At 31.5% G+C, this 17666-nt stretch overlaps 1 protein-coding gene across 1 annotated transcript in view; it reads right to left on the reverse strand.

The window, feature by feature from the left end:
- Positions 1-17666, reverse strand: part of LOC148622888 (hephaestin-like) — an 87375-nt gene that overhangs the window by 13098 nt on the left and 56611 nt on the right. The gene's annotated exons all lie outside the window — the stretch shown is intronic.

Consider the following 17666-nt stretch of genomic DNA (forward strand, 5'->3'; position numbering starts at 1 on the left):
TAGGTGTAAATAAATAAAGTGTAAATATGATGCTACCGACTTATTAACTTTTCAATTTTCTGAATGAATAGAGACAATCTGTTGAGTACATTAGTATTACAATATTTCAACACTGTATACAATTTAGTAATGTGCGGATAAATATAGTAACATTCGGGAACAATTTTTTTCCGTAAATTTACAATATCATGAGTGCAAAGACAAATATAATGGAATTCGTTCCCAAGACCAGTCATACATAAATTACAATTATATCATTTCTCGGAATATTCCGCCATCTGCCGGTATCGATCGGAAATTTTATGTTGCATCTACGTAACTTACAGATAGGGGCCCACCGTGCGCGATTTAGTCAAAGTAAGTATGACTCAAGTTAACTCAGTCTTGAAATTTGAACTTGCAGCACTATTATCTTTATACAAGACCAAAATAGCCCAATAGAATGATAATTATAAAAAGCAATATCACCAGACTACAGACTGACACCATTCCCATGAAATGCATTATCGAAATTCCTATGATATCGTCTAAGCAAAATTTTATTTTTACTTGTCATCTCCGGATTTCCGATGTCATGAGGCGGTATCCGTAATAAAAATACACGATACAGTGAGTGATACATCGGGTGGTTTCGGTGGGGAGGGGTAGTTATGTTACTCTTTTGTAAAACATTTGGCAAAAAAAAATGTGGCAAATGATAGCATGGCACCCCTTTCTTTATATAAGTTTCTTGATCGGATCTACTGCCCACTTTTTGTAAATATTGGATCCGTTAGGGCCTGTATAAAATATCAGAAGACAGCTTTAGCATTCCGACTATATATAACCTCGCAGGTTTTCATTTCTATCTATATTATGCGTCGAAAAATATATAGACAACTTGAATATATCGACAGTGACGACTGATTGCATAGAAATAAATAGGTACTAAATGATTAGAATCAACTATTTTTAATTGGATTGTTGTTAATACAATTGTACAATTCTAATTAATCAGCATATTGAGTTCGCAGTAAAAGTTGTTTATTGTGTTTGTTTATTGGCGTAAATAACATAGAAGTAAATTAAATATACTAGAAATACGTACAAAATAGATCTAATTAACTGCATTGGAACCTACATGTATATGGGGCATGCCAATGGGACTATTTTACTGCGGCAGTGTAACATAATTGCAGATGCTATCAGGCTTTACAAATCTAAAGGCTCTGGTGACTGCTATATCAATTCTGTCTGATCTTCGATCAAAATTGATAAAAAATGAATTAATAAAAGATAACCATTTTGATTTACAGTTTCCATTTTCATGTAGCTGTCAAGTTAATTGATACAATTTCCCAGATAGTTTCTTATCATTTTGTACAAATTTACACCAAATATTTAGCATCTTTAATTTAATACCAAGTTCGAGTAAATATCTACCTAATTCACCATACACTATGACGTTTGGCGTGGATGATCGTAAACCTAGAATACGTTTACAAAACTGTAAATGAACCTTTTCAAGAATAGCCTTGTTTTCGAAACCCCGAATTTCTGTAATGTAAGTGAGTATAAGAACCATTAGAGAATCAAATAGTTTTAGCTAAAGATCAACTGGAATTGTTATATTCTGAATTTTAATTACATAAAACGTATAAAGCTTTTTGGGCCTGTTCTACCAATCTCTTTCGAGCTTGGAAGAAATTCCCACTGAAGTGGAATAGAAGACCCAAATAAGTGTAGCAGTCCTGAATTTCAATCTCTTGATTGAATAATTTTACAGAGATTTCCCGCTTAAACGTTCTATTCGAAAAAATAACAAGCTTTGTCTTTGAAACATTAGCGCTAAGTTTTCACTCGTTACAATATTCTTCAAAATGTTTCAGTATCACGCATTTCATCAACAGACTCAGAAAATAAAACAGTGTCATCTGCGTACAGTTAAATAAACAATTTAATATAAACATGAAGATGATTCAAATATTTGTGACTTAAAAAAGTCAAATAATTTACTGACTTAGAGATCAGAAAGTCTTCAAGATCGTTTATGTACAAGGCAAAGAGAAAGGGCGATAACTTTTCTCCCTGCCTCACACCTAACTCACATGGAAAAAATATGTTCGCAAATTACCATCTTCCACGCAAGACTTAATATTTGTGTATAGGTTTATGATAGATTTAAATATTCTTCCAACAATTTCACTTTTCGCTAATTTTTGCCATAACCCAAGTCTCCACACTGTGTCGAACACCTTCCGAAAATCGATAAATGTGCAGATTAACTTTCTTCCGGAAGATAAATATATAGAAATAAGCGAATGTAAAATGAACATATTATCTTATATAGAGTAGCCCTTTCTGAACCCGCCTTGAGCGTCAATGATCAGTCCAAATTCATCCGACAATTTATTGAGCCTTGCGTTCAAAACAGAAGTATATACTTTTCCGAAATTTGATGTCAAACTGATGGCTCTATAATTATATATAAATTATTCGGGTCACCTTTGTTTTTGTGTATAGGCTTGATAACACCCGTAAGCCATGCTAAACGAATATTTCCAGAATCAAACACAAGATTAAACAGCTTAACATGTATAGGCCAAAATTGTGTAATAGTATTTTTAATATTTTCATTAACAGCTTCATCGTCACCAGATGCCTTATTGTTTTCAAGATTTTTCACTGCTGCAATAATTTCCTCTTCAGAGATATCGCTGTTTAAAATTCTCATAAATTTTTCGTCATTTTCTATATTGTCAAATACATCATTTATATCAAAATCATCTAATTCATCTTTTCAAATTCACCATTTTCATTGAGCTTTTTAAAGTAAGCATAAAGCAGTTCGATAGTAATATTCACGTTTTGTTTTGAGCTTTATCTAGACGCTTAAGAATTTTCCATAATTCTCTCGAATCTTTTTCCGACTTTTTACGCAGATAAGATTGGATATAACGATAATTTCAGTTCCATGTTTGCCAGCTCAATTTGTTTTTGCATGTGCAGACGTTAAATTCAATCTAATCAAGATCGTCGACGACATATGTTCAAATATATAATACTGTATCTCCATTGTAGTGCATCTGTCAAATATATCTGTGAATATTTTAGTTGTCATATTCACAGACATATTTGATAGATGCACTACAATGGAGATATATTTAAAGGAGAAGACTTTGTTATTGTGCAAGTCAAAAATATATTTCGTTGGAAATTCTATCTCTATTTTTTTTATTTTTTGGTTACTTTTTTCATATTTTTTTTCAATGATGACAATACCCAGACATGATCTGTAGTGAAATTTGTTTGTTTTACATATAATTGACATATAATTGTGACTTTTTTCCTGTGACTTTTTTTCTTGTGATTTTATTTCCTGTGACTTTTTTTCCTACCAAAATTGAGACTTTTTTACCTGTGACTTTTTTTTCCGTTTACCATTTAAACATATATCGACGATCGCAAATACAATTTTTTTTATCCCCTTGTTGGTTAATTCTAGAGGCATCACAGGTAAATTTCTGTTTTTCGTGCGAAAGAGGAATGTATTGAAGTTTTAATTTTATTTTGGTGTACACGTTCTTTAGCATTACTAACAAAGCGTGCACGTGCGTTCTAGAATGTTTTTATAACATTTGAAAGATAAATTATATAACATATTCTCCTACACTTGGTCAAATCTGCTTTTATATTATTAATGACCGACTATAAATCTGCTATTTTTTTAACATTTGACAGAACGACAATATTAAAGGAGAAGACCATTTTATTGTGCAAGTCATAAATATCGAAACTATCTTTTAAATGTTCATGAAAATTAAATTGAAACAAAATCATTTTCTTCTTTTTTTTAATTAATTTAATCGCGATTTAAAATTAGGCAATTTTAATTTCCCGCGTCTATGGGCGCCACCATGATAGGTTGAGTTGTGACGTCACGAAGTCGGTTTGTACAGTGAATGTAAATAGGTAATTGATTACGATTTCCGAAGAAATCTCAAATTTGGGACTTCTCCCCTATAATTTCAACCCAAAATAAACAGAAGAAGAGACTGCGGCACAACATGTAAGCAATGTCAGACAACATTGACGAAAAACGGAATTTGCTGTCGGAAGACTAGTATGTCATAGGAAAATCTACTTCCAAAGAATGTTTGTGTTGCCGATCAAAAACTTTTAGAATATTCTCTTTTATCATTCCAGCAATTGTAAGCTTGACAAGACAACATGTTTTGGTGATTAGATAAACAGGATCGTAGAAATATTTACGGAATATTCTTTGTTTACATATTATTTGCAGTACTTGTTTCAGTACCAAACCGACTTAGTGACGTCACGAGCCAATCGGAAGCTATCGGTTAAAATCAATAAAGCCTGCTTATGCTCTTCCTTCAGAAAGGAGAGCTCTGCAAGATGACTATTTACATATATTTCAAAGATTTCGAACTTTGCGTAGCCTTAAGCACATTATAAAAGCGTATTTTGCATAATTAAAGGTTATTTCTTTTGTTTACGTGGGTATGATTTATCATAAGAGCCGAAGTTAATACAAAGGTGGCCTCTCCCTTCAAGTATAATAGTCTGATTGTAATGATGTGTCGTCCCGTGCAGGTCCGGGTGTCAAAAGAATAGGCCTGCAGCAGCGCTAAGCTTGTCGTAAAAGGCGACTAAATAGTGCTCAGAAACCTAGCCGGAGGCTAGGCGCTCTGCCCACAGAGCAACTGGGATGTGTGCCCCAGGTGGTGGAATGGGGTACCCCTGGCGTGTTACATGCTTGAGTTGTCAGGCTTTAATACGGAAAACCTGGCCGCAAACCATAGTGGTGCACCGTGTTGGGAAAGATGTCACGTTCCTCGCACGTTAAAGAACCCTGCTGTGGTATTCGATAGGAGTAGGAATCTTTGCGCTCCGCCACAGGAGGCTATATTGCCCGACTTTACCCATCCCCCCTATTTCTAGTGGCAATCAAGGTTTGTCGACCCTCCTGTCCTTGTGTCCCATCCTTTTTTTTCATTTAATCATTTCATGTTCATTTTATCATCTATATCATGTTCATCGTCTGAATATAGCTGAAATATTGCGGCTCGGACGTTAAACCCCAGCAAATAAACAAACAAGTAATGATGTGTCATTTAAGTTGTCCCACCTTGACCTACTTCCACACTTTCCAGCCACAATATGCAGTGACAAATCTAGGGGGAGGGATCAACCACTTTTTGAAAATATTGTAATTTTGTGAAATCTTTAGGCAAACTGGAGCAAAATTTAAAATAGGCAGCGAAGTGAGGTCTGCGGTTACTACCGTAACGTGTATTTAAATTTCTCTAAATGCTTCCACAATAAACCAATGAAAAAATGTCATGTCAACGCACAAAAATAATAGCTTAGTCCGCTTGCCCTGAATCTGGTTCACCCTGCCATACTTACACCATATTACTTTTTAACCGCGAGTCTGTTAATATAATTAAAATTGATTACACAAGCTTCTATATCTACACGATATCAGTTCTTTGGGCTTAAAACATAGTTGTTGTTTTCTTCTTTTTTTTTCGTTTTTTTTATTTTTTTATATTCTTATTTTTGTTTTTGTTTTAGTATTTTTTGTTTTTTTTTGTTTTTTTTTTTTTGTTTTGGTTTATATATTTTTTTTAGATTAAACATTTAAATGACCTAACAAAGATCAAGGAATAATAATATGTTTTAATTCAACCAATGGAAACAAAAAAAAACACACTTTATTACACTATTTTAAAACAATATATAGAGATATGGCGGACTCTTAAGGCCGGATGGACCTATGGCGAAAGGCCCAATATTCCTCCGATTGTATTTATAATTTATCTTATTTTCAAAGATAGGAACGGTGACTTATTTATTTTTTATTCTGTCACTTTGATCGTCACGGGTTAATTTATCCCCGTCATTCGCCATTATACATCAATTTCCTGAACCTGTACAACTAATGAATCGTAGTGGTAAGCAGGCACGTTTCAGGTCGTATTTTTCGGGTGGTGCACCCCAACGTGCATGCACATGACGTCACATCCGGTGGTCGTGGACCGAAAGTGACAGGTAGAGGGAGGGGGCCGGAAGTGGACTTTGGGTATGACCGAAAGTGACCCTCATGTGTGACCGAAAGTGGCCGGAAGAGGGAGGGGGACTGGAAGTGGACCTTGGGTATGACCGAAAGTGGACTTAGATGGGGACCAATAAAGGGAACATGGGGGCCTTTTGATGTAGGAAGGGGGGGGTCTTAAAGTTTGGGAGGGGAAACGACCTCCATATGTATCCTCATTAAGTGTGCTAAATAGTGTCATTATATACTATAAACAGGTAAGGTACCAGTATCGTATTGCATATCCCTGAGCGGGTGTACGTCAAAACATGGATGCCATAAAAATATAGTGCATTTTCTTTTTGCCTCTCTACAAACTAATGTTTTGTCAAAAGACATGAACAATGACTTAAAAAATAGAGCAAACATCACACTGTAAGATGAAGAACTTTTTTAAAAGAAAATCTAACATAATATCATAAAAATGTTCCACTGAAAAGGTTGGTTTGGTGAGTGCAAAACGAAAGTGAAAGTAGGGAAAATGGCTATTTATAGTTCGAGACTACTTTTCTGTCCGATCTTCGTGGACTCACCCTATTTTCTTTGCGGGAAATTATTTTTTCACATGTCCTTAGAAATGCTACATAAGTGAAAGTTTTATTGAATCAATTTACATATTTTTTAAAAAATCCTAAAAATATGCACTTCACTATAGAAGTCTATGGAAAAATTAATACGATACTGAGACCTAGTAAGCCAGTTTTTCAAGTAAAGTTGGATATTCAGCAAGTGGTCTTTACCAGCTGAAAAAGTAGTACCCCAATGCAGGTAACACTTTTAAGATGAATTAGCCAACTTTTGAACCTGATTTTTTATGGTAGCTCTGGTTTTTTGCATTTATGGTTAATCTTTACCAAATTTGGAAATGCATTTTGTTTTCATGAATTTGTATAATATCAGTTCAATAAAATTATTATCTTGACTGTTTATGATGAGCATATCTATATTCATGTAACCTAAAGCAAGTAATACTCCTGCATAAAGGATAGTTTTCAAGTTACAACACATTTTAAGTATGTGGTTAGGACTTGAAAATAGTCATTTTCCATACATTGCCTCTTATATATGAAAAAATGAATATTTTTTTTATTTTTTGTTTTTCTTTCAAATAAATAGCTAAAATGAGTTGCCATATAACTGTGTGGTTGATTTAAACACAGAAATGTCACAAAAGTCAACAGCCAATTTTTTAGTGGACTTTTTTTAGTGGTTCAAATGGACAGATTCTAATGCGGCAAGAAAAATATAGGTGTTTTTTCATATAAAAACTGAATTTTTTAAAAAAATATCTAAAGCAGACAGTTGTTATTATAATATTTATACCAATAAACTATTTTTCTTGCATCATAGCTATCTGTTTTAAAGAAAAAGTCCTTTTCCTGTCATATTGAGGTCCTTTTGTATCTGCCTGGGGTACCAAAATGGCTTAAAATCTGTATTTTCTGCATATGAAAAGCTATATTTTTTTAAAACTATGATATTGGTATAATTTTTTTTGGATTTATTATTATTGAAATGACCATATCTATAGTTTAAAACAGTTGGTTGTACCAGTCATTATACTTTACTTTAAACAAGAGGCTCCCTTGAGTTAAAGACAAAAAAGGAGGTTCGGATATTAATATTTCCATATATGGAACTCACAAGTGGGGATTAAATAATGATTTGGAACTCATAGTACAGCTTATGTATCTACCATGTCAGAATAAACCACAAAGTTGCTTAGTTTGATTAATGCAGCAGCTTTTTATCAAAAGTAATATTTTCTGGCTAACATTGAGATATTAGTCTTATGCCTGGAATAGGGTACCTATATAAGAATTTTAATAGAAAACTCATGTTTGTAGCAGGGCAATGATATTCTGAATTTTCAGTATGGAAATGAATACTCTAGCAGAAAAACAACAACTTTTAGGATTATATTGAAATGTTTATTAGTAATAGGTACCAGTATTGTATTGCATATCCCTGAGCGGGTGTACGTCAAAACATGGATGCCATAAAAATATAGTGCATTTTCTTTTTGCCTCTCTACAAACTAATGTTTTGTCAAAAGACATGAACAATGACTTAAAAAATAGAGCAAACATCACACTGTAAGATGAAGAACTTTTTTAAAAGAAAATCTAACATAATATCATAAAAATGTTCCACTGAAAAGGTTGGTTTGGTGAGTGCAAAACGAAAGTGAAAGTAGGGAAAATGGCTATTTATAGTTCGAGACTACTTTTCTGTCCGATCTTCGTGGACTCACCCTATTTTCTTTGCGGGAAATTATTTTTTCACATGTCCTTAGAAATGCTACATAAGTGAAAGTTTTATTGAATCAATTTACATATTTTTTAAAAAATCCTAAAAATATGCACTTCACTATAGAAGTCTATGGAAAAATTAATACGATACTGAGACCTAGTAAGCCAGTTTTTCAAGTAAAGTTGGATATTCAGCAAGTGGTCTTTACCAGCTGAAAAAGTAGTACCCCAATGCAGGTAACACTTTTAAGATGAATTAGCCAACTTTTGAACCTGATTTTTTATGGTAGCTCTGGTTTTTTGCATTTATGGTTAATCTTTACCAAATTTGGAAATGCATTTTGTTTTCATGAATTTGTATAATATCAGTTCAATAAAATTATTATCTTGACTGTTTATGATGAGCATATCTATATTCATGTAACCTAAAGCAAGTAATACTCCTGCATAAAGGATAGTTTTCAAGTTACAACACATTTTAAGTATGTGGTTAGGACTTGAAAATAGTCATTTTCCATACATTGCCTCTTATATATGAAAAAATGAATATTTTTTTTATTTTTTGTTTTTCTTTCAAATAAATAGCTAAAATGAGTTGCCATATAACTGTGTGGTTGATTTAAACACAGAAATGTCACAAAAGTCAACAGCCAATTTTTTAGTGGACTTTTTTTAGTGGTTCAAATGGACAGATTCTAATGCGGCAAGAAAAATATAGGTGTTTTTTCATATAAAAACTGAATTTTTTAAAAAAATATCTAAAGCAGACAGTTGTTATTATAATATTTATACCAATAAACTATTTTTCTTGCATCATAGCTATCTGTTTTAAAGAAAAAGTCCTTTTCCTGTCATATTGAGGTCCTTTTGTATCTGCCTGGGGTACCAAAATGGCTTAAAATCTGTATTTTCTGCATATGAAAAGCTATATTTTTTTAAAACTATGATATTGGTATAATTTTTTTTGGATTTATTATTATTGAAATGACCATATCTATAGTTTAAAACAGTTGGTTGTACCAGTCATTATACTTTACTTTAAACAAGAGGCTCCCTTGAGTTAAAGACAAAAAAGGAGGTTCGGATATTAATATTTCCATATATGGAACTCACAAGTGGGGATTAAATAATGATTTGGAACTCATAGTACAGCTTATGTATCTACCATGTCAGAATAAACCACAAAGTTGCTTAGTTTGATTAATGCAGCAGCTTTTTATCAAAAGTAATATTTTCTGGCTAACATTGAGATATTAGTCTTATGCCTGGAATAGGGTACCTATATAAGAATTTTAATAGAAAACTCATGTTTGTAGCAGGGCAATGATATTCTGAATTTTCAGTATGGAAATGAATACTCTAGCAGAAAAACAACAACTTTTAGGATTATATTGAAATGTTTATTAGTAATAGGTACCAGTATCGTATTGCATATCCCTGAGCGGGTGTACGTCAAAACATGGATGCCATAAAAATATAGTGCATTTTCTTTTTGCCTCTCTACAAACTAATGTTTTGTCAAAAGACATGAACAATGACTTAAAAAATAGAGCAAACATCACACTGTAAGATGAAGAACTTTTTTAAAAGAAAATCTAACATAATATCATAAAAATGTTCCACTGAAAAGGTTGGTTTGGTGAGTGCAAAACGAAAGTGAAAGTAGGGAAAATGGCTATTTATAGTTCGAGACTACTTTTCTGTCCGATCTTCGTGGACTCACCCTATTTTCTTTGCGGGAAATTATTTTTTCACATGTCCTTAGAAATGCTACATAAGTGAAAGTTTTATTGAATCAATTTACATATTTTTTAAAAAATCCTAAAAATATGCACTTCACTATAGAAGTCTATGGAAAAATTAATACGATACTGAGACCTAGTAAGCCAGTTTTTCAAGTAAAGTTGGATATTCAGCAAGTGGTCTTTACCAGCTGAAAAAGTAGTACCCCAATGCAGGTAACACTTTTAAGATGAATTAGCCAACTTTTGAACCTGATTTTTTATGGTAGCTCTGGTTTTTTGCATTTATGGTTAATCTTTACCAAATTTGGAAATGCATTTTGTTTTCATGAATTTGTATAATATCAGTTCAATAAAATTATTATCTTGACTGTTTATGATGAGCATATCTATATTCATGTAACCTAAAGCAAGTAATACTCCTGCATAAAGGATAGTTTTCAAGTTACAACACATTTTAAGTATGTGGTTAGGACTTGAAAATAGTCATTTTCCATACATTGCCTCTTATATATGAAAAAATGAATATTTTTTTTATTTTTTGTTTTTCTTTCAAATAAATAGCTAAAATGAGTTGCCATATAACTGTGTGGTTGATTTAAACACAGAAATGTCACAAAAGTCAACAGCCAATTTTTTAGTGGACTTTTTTTAGTGGTTCAAATGGACAGATTCTAATGCGGCAAGAAAAATATAGGTGTTTTTTCATATAAAAACTGAATTTTTTAAAAAAATATCTAAAGCAGACAGTTGTTATTATAATATTTATACCAATAAACTATTTTTCTTGCATCATAGCTATCTGTTTTAAAGAAAAAGTCCTTTTCCTGTCATATTGAGGTCCTTTTGTATCTGCCTGGGGTACCAAAATGGCTTAAAATCTGTATTTTCTGCATATGAAAAGCTATATTTTTTTAAAACTATGATATTGGTATAATTTTTTTTGGATTTATTATTATTGAAATGACCATATCTATAGTTTAAAACAGTTGGTTGTACCAGTCATTATACTTTACTTTAAACAAGAGGCTCCCTTGAGTTAAAGACAAAAAAGGAGGTTCGGATATTAATATTTCCATATATGGAACTCACAAGTGGGGATTAAATAATGATTTGGAACTCATAGTACAGCTTATGTATCTACCATGTCAGAATAAACCACAAAGTTGCTTAGTTTGATTAATGCAGCAGCTTTTTATCAAAAGTAATATTTTCTGGCTAACATTGAGATATTAGTCTTATGCCTGGAATAGGGTACCTATATAAGAATTTTAATAGAAAACTCATGTTTGTAGCAGGGCAATGATATTCTGAATTTTCAGTATGGAAATGAATACTCTAGCAGAAAAACAACAACTTTTAGGATTATATTGAAATGTTTATTAGTAATAGGTACCAGTATCGTATTGCATATCCCTGAGCGGGTGTACGTCAAAACATGGATGCCATAAAAATATAGTGCATTTTCTTTTTGCCTCTCTACAAACTAATGTTTTGTCAAAAGACATGAACAATGACTTAAAAAATAGAGCAAACATCACACTGTAAGATGAAGAACTTTTTTAAAAGAAAATCTAACATAATATCATAAAAATGTTCCACTGAAAAGGTTGGTTTGGTGAGTGCAAAACGAAAGTGAAAGTAGGGAAAATGGCTATTTATAGTTCGAGACTACTTTTCTGTCCGATCTTCGTGGACTCACCCTATTTTCTTTGCGGGAAATTATTTTTTCACATGTCCTTAGAAATGCTACATAAGTGAAAGTTTTATTGAATCAATTTACATATTTTTTAAAAAATCCTAAAAATATGCACTTCACTATAGAAGTCTATGGAAAAATTAATACGATACTGAGACCTAGTAAGCCAGTTTTTCAAGTAAAGTTGGATATTCAGCAAGTGGTCTTTACCAGCTGAAAAAGTAGTACCCCAATGCAGGTAACACTTTTAAGATGAATTAGCCAACTTTTGAACCTGATTTTTTATGGTAGCTCTGGTTTTTTGCATTTATGGTTAATCTTTACCAAATTTGGAAATGCATTTTGTTTTCATGAATTTGTATAATATCAGTTCAATAAAATTATTATCTTGACTGTTTATGATGAGCATATCTATATTCATGTAACCTAAAGCAAGTAATACTCCTGCATAAAGGATAGTTTTCAAGTTACAACACATTTTAAGTATGTGGTTAGGACTTGAAAATAGTCATTTTCCATACATTGCCTCTTATATATGAAAAAATGAATATTTTTTTTATTTTTTGTTTTTCTTTCAAATAAATAGCTAAAATGAGTTGCCATATAACTGTGTGGTTGATTTAAACACAGAAATGTCACAAAAGTCAACAGCCAATTTTTTAGTGGACTTTTTTTAGTGGTTCAAATGGACAGATTCTAATGCGGCAAGAAAAATATAGGTGTTTTTTCATATAAAAACTGAATTTTTTAAAAAAATATCTAAAGCAGACAGTTGTTATTATAATATTTATACCAATAAACTATTTTTCTTGCATCATAGCTATCTGTTTTAAAGAAAAAGTCCTTTTCCTGTCATATTGAGGTCCTTTTGTATCTGCCTGGGGTACCAAAATGGCTTAAAATCTGTATTTTCTGCATATGAAAAGCTATATTTTTTTAAAACTATGATATTGGTATAATTTTTTTTGGATTTATTATTATTGAAATGACCATATCTATAGTTTAAAACAGTTGGTTGTACCAGTCATTATACTTTACTTTAAACAAGAGGCTCCCTTGAGTTAAAGACAAAAAAGGAGGTTCGGATATTAATATTTCCATATATGGAACTCACAAGTGGGGATTAAATAATGATTTGGAACTCATAGTACAGCTTATGTATCTACCATGTCAGAATAAACCACAAAGTTGCTTAGTTTGATTAATGCAGCAGCTTTTTATCAAAAGTAATATTTTCTGGCTAACATTGAGATATTAGTCTTATGCCTGGAATAGGGTACCTATATAAGAATTTTAATAGAAAACTCATGTTTGTAGCAGGGCAATGATATTCTGAATTTTCAGTATGGAAATGAATACTCTAGCAGAAAAACAACAACTTTTAGGATTATATTGAAATGTTTATTAGTAATAGGTACCAGTATCGTATTGCATATCCCTGAGCGGGTGTACGTCAAAACATGGATGCCATAAAAATATAGTGCATTTTCTTTTTGCCTCTCTACAAACTAATGTTTTGTCAAAAGACATGAACAATGACTTAAAAAATAGAGCAAACATCACACTGTAAGATGAAGAACTTTTTTAAAAGAAAATCTAACATAATATCATAAAAATGTTCCACTGAAAAGGTTGGTTTGGTGAGTGCAAAACGAAAGTGAAAGTAGGGAAAATGGCTATTTATAGTTCGAGACTACTTTTCTGTCCGATCTTCGTGGACTCACCCTATTTTCTTTGCGGGAAATTATTTTTTCACATGTCCTTAGAAATGCTACATAAGTGAAAGTTTTATTGAATCAATTTACATATTTTTTAAAAAATCCTAAAAATATGCACTTCACTATAGAAGTCTATGGAAAAATTAATACGATACTGAGACCTAGTAAGCCAGTTTTTCAAGTAAAGTTGGATATTCAGCAAGTGGTCTTTACCAGCTGAAAAAGTAGTACCCCAATGCAGGTAACACTTTTAAGATGAATTAGCCAACTTTTGAACCTGATTTTTTATGGTAGCTCTGGTTTTTTGCATTTATGGTTAATCTTTACCAAATTTGGAAATGCATTTTGTTTTCATGAATTTGTATAATATCAGTTCAATAAAATTATTATCTTGACTGTTTATGATGAGCATATCTATATTCATGTAACCTAAAGCAAGTAATACTCCTGCATAAAGGATAGTTTTCAAGTTACAACACATTTTAAGTATGTGGTTAGGACTTGAAAATAGTCATTTTCCATACATTGCCTCTTATATATGAAAAAATGAATATTTTTTTTATTTTTTGTTTTTCTTTCAAATAAATAGCTAAAATGAGTTGCCATATAACTGTGTGGTTGATTTAAACACAGAAATGTCACAAAAGTCAACAGCCAATTTTTTAGTGGACTTTTTTTAGTGGTTCAAATGGACAGATTCTAATGCGGCAAGAAAAATATAGGTGTTTTTTCATATAAAAACTGAATTTTTTAAAAAAATATCTAAAGCAGACAGTTGTTATTATAATATTTATACCAATAAACTATTTTTCTTGCATCATAGCTATCTGTTTTAAAGAAAAAGTCCTTTTCCTGTCATATTGAGGTCCTTTTGTATCTGCCTGGGGTACCAAAATGGCTTAAAATCTGTATTTTCTGCATATGAAAAGCTATATTTTTTTAAAACTATGATATTGGTATAATTTTTTTTGGATTTATTATTATTGAAATGACCATATCTATAGTTTAAAACAGTTGGTTGTACCAGTCATTATACTTTACTTTAAACAAGAGGCTCCCTTGAGTTAAAGACAAAAAAGGAGGTTCGGATATTAATATTTCCATATATGGAACTCACAAGTGGGGATTAAATAATGATTTGGAACTCATAGTACAGCTTATGTATCTACCATGTCAGAATAAACCACAAAGTTGCTTAGTTTGATTAATGCAGCAGCTTTTTATCAAAAGTAATATTTTCTGGCTAACATTGAGATATTAGTCTTATGCCTGGAATAGGGTACCTATATAAGAATTTTAATAGAAAACTCATGTTTGTAGCAGGGCAATGATATTCTGAATTTTCAGTATGGAAATGAATACTCTAGCAGAAAAACAACAACTTTTAGGATTATATTGAAATGTTTATTAGTAATAGGTACCAGTATCGTATTGCATATCCCTGAGCGGGTGTACGTCAAAACATGGATGCCATAAAAATATAGTGCATTTTCTTTTTGCCTCTCTACAAACTAATGTTTTGTCAAAAGACATGAACAATGACTTAAAAAATAGAGCAAACATCACACTGTAAGATGAAGAACTTTTTTAAAAGAAAATCTAACATAATATCATAAAAATGTTCCACTGAAAAGGTTGGTTTGGTGAGTGCAAAACGAAAGTGAAAGTAGGGAAAATGGCTATTTATAGTTCGAGACTACTTTTCTGTCCGATCTTCGTGGACTCACCCTATTTTCTTTGCGGGAAATTATTTTTTCACATGTCCTTAGAAATGCTACATAAGTGAAAGTTTTATTGAATCAATTTACATATTTTTTAAAAAATCCTAAAAATATGCACTTCACTATAGAAGTCTATGGAAAAATTAATACGATACTGAGACCTAGTAAGCCAGTTTTTCAAGTAAAGTTGGATATTCAGCAAGTGGTCTTTACCAGCTGAAAAAGTAGTACCCCAATGCAGGTAACACTTTTAAGATGAATTAGCCAACTTTTGAACCTGATTTTTTATGGTAGCTCTGGTTTTTTGCATTTATGGTTAATCTTTACCAAATTTGGAAATGCATTTTGTTTTCATGAATTTGTATAATATCAGTTCAATAAAATTATTATCTTGACTGTTTATGATGAGCATATCTATATTCATGTAACCTAAAGCAAGTAATACTCCTGCATAAAGGATAGTTTTCAAGTTACAACACATTTTAAGTATGTGGTTAGGACTTGAAAATAGTCATTTTCCATACATTGCCTCTTATATATGAAAAAATGAATATTTTTTTTATTTTTTGTTTTTCTTTCAAATAAATAGCTAAAATGAGTTGCCATATAACTGTGTGGTTGATTTAAACACAGAAATGTCACAAAAGTCAACAGCCAATTTTTTAGTGGACTTTTTTTAGTGGTTCAAATGGACAGATTCTAATGCGGCAAGAAAAATATAGGTGTTTTTTCATATAAAAACTGAATTTTTTAAAAAAATATCTAAAGCAGACAGTTGTTATTATAATATTTATACCAATAAACTATTTTTCTTGCATCATAGCTATCTGTTTTAAAGAAAAAGTCCTTTTCCTGTCATATTGAGGTCCTTTTGTATCTGCCTGGGGTACCAAAATGGCTTAAAATCTGTATTTTCTGCATATGAAAAGCTATATTTTTTTAAAACTATGATATTGGTATAATTTTTTTTGGATTTATTATTATTGAAATGACCATATCTATAGTTTAAAACAGTTGGTTGTACCAGTCATTATACTTTACTTTAAACAAGAGGCTCCCTTGAGTTAAAGACAAAAAAGGAGGTTCGGATATTAATATTTCCATATATGGAACTCACAAGTGGGGATTAAATAATGATTTGGAACTCATAGTACAGCTTATGTATCTACCATGTCAGAATAAACCACAAAGTTGCTTAGTTTGATTAATGCAGCAGCTTTTTATCAAAAGTAATATTTTCTGGCTAACATTGAGATATTAGTCTTATGCCTGGAATAGGGTACCTATATAAGAATTTTAATAGAAAACTCATGTTTGTAGCAGGGCAATGATATTCTGAATTTTCAGTATGGAAATGAATACTCTAGCAGAAAAACAACAACTTTTAGGATTATATTGAAATGTTTATTAGTAATAGGTACCAGTATCGTATTGCATATCCCTGAGCGGGTGTACGTCAAAACATGGATGCCATAAAAATATAGTGCATTTTCTTTTTGCCTCTCTACAAACTAATGTTTTGTCAAAAGACATGAACAATGACTTAAAAAATAGAGCAAACATCACACTGTAAGATGAAGAACTTTTTTAAAAGAAAATCTAACATAATATCATAAAAATGTTCCACTGAAAAGGTTGGTTTGGTGAGTGCAAAACGAAAGTGAAAGTAGGGAAAATGGCTATTTATAGTTCGAGACTACTTTTCTGTCCGATCTTCGTGGACTCACCCTATTTTCTTTGCGGGAAATTATTTTTTCACATGTCCTTAGAAATGCTACATAAGTGAAAGTTTTATTGAATCAATTTACATATTTTTTAAAAAATCCTAAAAATATGCACTTCACTATAGAAGTCTATGGAAAAATTAATACGATACTGAGACCTAGTAAGCCAGTTTTTCAAGTAAAGTTGGATATTCAGCAAGTGGTCTTTACCAGCTGAAAAAGTAGTACCCCAATGCAGGTAACACTTTTAAGATGAATTAGCCAACTTTTGAACCTGATTTTTTATGGTAGCTCTGGTTTTTTGCATTTATGGTTAATCTTTACCAAATTTGGAAATGCATTTTGTTTTCATGAATTTGTATAATATCAGTTCAATAAAATTATTATCTTGACTGTTTATGATGAGCATATCTATATTCATGTAACCTAAAGCAAGTAATACTCCTGCATAAAGGATAGTTTTCAAGTTACAACACATTTTAAGTATGTGGTTAGGACTTGAAAATAGTCATTTTCCATACATTGCCTCTTATATATGAAAAAATGAATATTTTTTTTATTTTTTGTTTTTCTTTCAAATAAATAGCTAAAATGAGTTGCCATATAACTGTGTGGTTGATTTAAACACAGAAATGTCACAAAAGTCAACAGCCAATTTTTTAGTGGACTTTTTTTAGTGGTTCAAATGGACAGATTCTAATGCGGCAAGAAAA

Source organism: Perna viridis, chromosome 3, assembly GCF_037379345.1.
Source record: "Perna viridis isolate PV_CMFRI_1.1 ecotype Kerala chromosome 3, ASM3737934v1, whole genome shotgun sequence".
Lineage (NCBI taxonomy): Eukaryota > Metazoa > Mollusca > Bivalvia > Mytilida > Mytilidae > Perna > Perna viridis.